This window comes from Lactuca virosa, chromosome 4, assembly GCF_052849685.1.
Source record: "Lactuca virosa cultivar CGN04683 chromosome 4, Lactuca_virosa_CGN04683_v6, whole genome shotgun sequence".
Classification (NCBI taxonomy): Eukaryota; Viridiplantae; Streptophyta; class Magnoliopsida; order Asterales; family Asteraceae; genus Lactuca; species Lactuca virosa.
Genome location: NC_136429.1, coordinates 129,335,899 through 129,339,921, shown reverse-complemented (window position 1 = coordinate 129,339,921; position 4,023 = coordinate 129,335,899).

The following is a 4,023-nucleotide window of genomic DNA, read 5'->3' as shown; positions in this document are numbered from 1 at the left end:
TTTCTTTTTCCTCACTTGAACTTCACTTCTAACTGGACCTACAGAAGTGGATCTTTGACTTGGATTTACAGTTGTAGAAGTGTATCTTGGATTTGGATTCAGATTTGTTGAGGTGGATCTTAGAGTTGGAATCCGAGCTGCAGTTGAAGATCCAGGAACCGGATCACCTGTTGTTGGAATTTTTTTTGATGGGAACCTATTTTTTCCCCACTAACATAGCAGATTGAACACCTTTGCACTTGCTTTACTCTTGATACTGTGTACGTGCTTGATATCTCCCTTTGTGCGATACGTTTTTTTTCCTCTTGGTAGATGGCCTACCAGATAGCCTTCTACTCTTTGGGGGTAAAGTCATGGTGTACTCACTTCATGGACACAAGGAGATATCATTCAAAAGATGAATATTGTATGTATAGCAGGTGAGATAAGTTGCCTTACTATAACAACTAGATACACAGCCTCTGAGTTTAAGTTCATGGATGAAATTGCAGCCACTCCATGTACATAGGGTATGCCAGTCAACTGCCATCCCCTACATCCACAAGTTCTTCTGAGCAGGTAAATTGCATACCTTTCATTACATAATACCACCTCAAATTGTTGATACCCACTATGGTACACTATCCAGAATTTGTATACAAACATTAAACAAGTAAGAACACATGTATATGTATGTTAAATAACAAGGAAATACAAACATTCTTACCTTTGTTTCACCTTCAAATCTCCTATTTTCTTCCTAATGGCTGGGCATATAATTAAATCCCAAGACACTCCCTTACTCCTCTGATGATATAAAATTTTCATCAAATAAACCCTTATATCCTCCAACATTGCTATTATTGGTTTATGTATAGCATCACATGTGACAACCCGAAAATCTCTGTCTCTAAGTTACCTCGATCATTGAAAGTCAGACTCGTTTCTGCTATCTTTTAGCATTGTTTAAGGTCTGTTTGGGTGTTCTAAGCCTAGTACATTCAAGGTTTGGGTCTGGGGATGAGTTGTTTTAAGTTCATCGAGTTGCATTCAAGCCAAACACTCCTTCAAGAGGAGTGTACGACCGCACACATGGGTGTACGACCGTACACTCAAGGTGGCCGTGAACTCACCCCATATGTATCATATTCCTTCACTTTCACCTCAAGATCTTCTAACCTTAGTGTTTACTCGAGGCTGGAGAGATTGACTCGTTCCGGAAACCATTCCCAAGGTGTGTACGGTGGTACACAGGGTCTACGACCGTACACCACCCTCTATATATATGTGGTGCTCATTTCTTCTTATTTTTCCATCCTCCCAACCGAGATCACTCCCATTCTCTCTCAACTATCATCAAGTTTATCACCTAGATCTTCTAAGAAGTAAGTGTTTCCTAACTTAATTTATTGCTACATTGCTTTAACTAGTGATGAATCCATGTTTTTATTCCATAAATTTCATCTTTGGTTAGATCTTCATCTTTCACCAAGAACACCAAGAACACACACTAGTTCTTGGTGGATGTGAACCCTCATCAAGCTTCCAAATCGTGAGTAACTGCTTCCTATGCTTGTTATATACTAGAAACACTTGTTATTCATCTTAAAATCGACCATCTTAGCAAGAACATGAAGGGTGTACGAACGTAAACCCTTGTACGGCCGTACACACCTCATAGGGCCGTAAACCCCTGTTGATGTTCATAGTTGGCCTTAAACTTTCCTTAAAGCTAAGCATGGGACCAATAACACTTCCTTGATGCTAGATAGGACCTTAAAACACCTCATTTGCATAACTTCTTCATGAGTGTACGGCCGTAAACTCATGGTCTGTGATCCCCATGGCCGTACACACCTTAGTGTGGCCATGAACCTCATTTATTCAATCATATGTGATTTTAACACTTAGTTTCAAGTGTTTCCTAGTCCCTAAGGGTGTTTCCTTGCATGTTAGTGTTGGGTTTTGAGCATTCTAACACTCCTAAGTGTACATGCAACCCTAAATACCTTGGATCTATGTTTTCTCTATTATACATGCAAATATGAATAATCCAATGTATTATCCTAACTAGCATACAAAAACATTGATTCATATGTAATAAAGCAAGTTAGAAGACATACCTTTTGATGTAGCTTGATTCCATGGAGCGTAAGATCCTAGTGCCTCAAGTGTGACACCTCAAATGGTTCACACAACATCAAATGCACTTGGAATAACTTAGAGAGAAATGAAACACTTCATGAAATCAGCTAGCCCTCACCATTCCTTCATAGTGGCCGATTTTTGGGAAGAATAAGATGCTTATATAGTGTGTTACAATTAGGGTTACACCATGTAAACCCTAATTTTCATGGCCTTTCATTTCCATGATCCATGGGTACAAAAAACACCATGGAGCATCCATGGAGTATCCTATGGATTTTAGACCAACTTGATAAACCATGGAGCATTAGCCCACTATACAAGTATGGATGATTTACACAATCAACCCATATATTTAATTAGTCTCCTTTTGATCACTTAATTAATTCCAAATTAATTCTTGATCAATACTAATTAAATAATCTTATTAATATATTAGAACTTATAATATATTAATGAACCTTAAGTGTTATTTCTCTCATTTTAGTCTATCCAAATGCATGATGCCATGCAACCCAAAATGGACCATGCCAATCGGGTCAAGTACATACCAAATATAGTTATGGACTTAGACACTAATCCAACAGTCTCCCACTTGGATAAGTCTAAAACTATTATTGCGTATGACTTCAAAACCCGACTAGCAATCGTAGCTCTTAAAAGCTGCTGCCGTCGAAGTCTGAAGAAATAAATGACGCGCCCATCAGATAAGGGATCATATATTCCTCCATTCTAGATATCATATGGACTGAGACATAGATTAAAATCATTCTCTCTTTCCATTTGTTGTTTCCCGATTTCCGATTTATGACGACCGACTAATTGAACAAATCACATTAGTCCTGGCTTGGACAATGTGACATCCCCATTTTTACGGCCAGAAAAGACCGATTTTGTTTATGCTTTATAAAAATCAGAGTACTTCTCTTAATAAAAATGTTGCGGAATTTGTTCCCAGTAAAACATGATAAATACATTATCAAAGCATTTCCAAAGAAATGTATTTTTATTCATTTTAAAACATTTGGAATGTCATCGTCAATACAGAAACATAAGCATAAACATAACTTACATTCATTTACACTAGTCATCTACATCTCTTTTAAATCTCTCAGTGTAAAGTAACTTCATATCGACACCCGAGATTCAAATAAACTGAGTGGGTCAGGTTGGGAAACCTGGTGAGTACATAGGGTTTTCAACCCACAATAATCTAATTATTATGTTTAAACAATTAAACAATCAACCCAATTACCCATCCCCATTATCTTCTTTATTCTACCATAAGAATCAACTATTCCTAGTTCATTTATTCCTAAGGATTATCCTAAGGAATCGACACGAAATCCATCGTTTCCAGAGTCTACTCAATTGGCACTACGTCGCATAGTCGCCAGGTTTTAGGCACTAAGTCTCATAGTCGCCAGGGTTTATACAACAGGCACTACGTCGTATAGTCGCCAAGGTTTAGGCACTACGTCTCATAGTCGCCAGGGTTTGTTTATCGACAATATCGTTTCCGAGAATCCACTCGCAATACATGTCAATGGGTTTTTAGAGTACACCTGGTGAATACACAGTTCAAAACACCTACAGGTTGCGAGCCTGCTAGTGTCCACTGGACTGTCTAGAATAGTCCGTGGTTGTCATCCATACTCTGCTGAATGACGGGGCCAACACATGGGTAAAAGGCTTCTCTCATGGTTTACCTCTCACCCTTATCTCATGGTCTATATCACTTCTCATCATTATATTTTTGTCACACAACAACTATTTCATCTACCCATGTTTTACCCAACACATTTTGTAGATATAAAATACATATACTGTTTAAATCATTTAAAACATGTATAAAAATCTTTCACCCAACACAGACGACAAGTATACAGACAATATGCA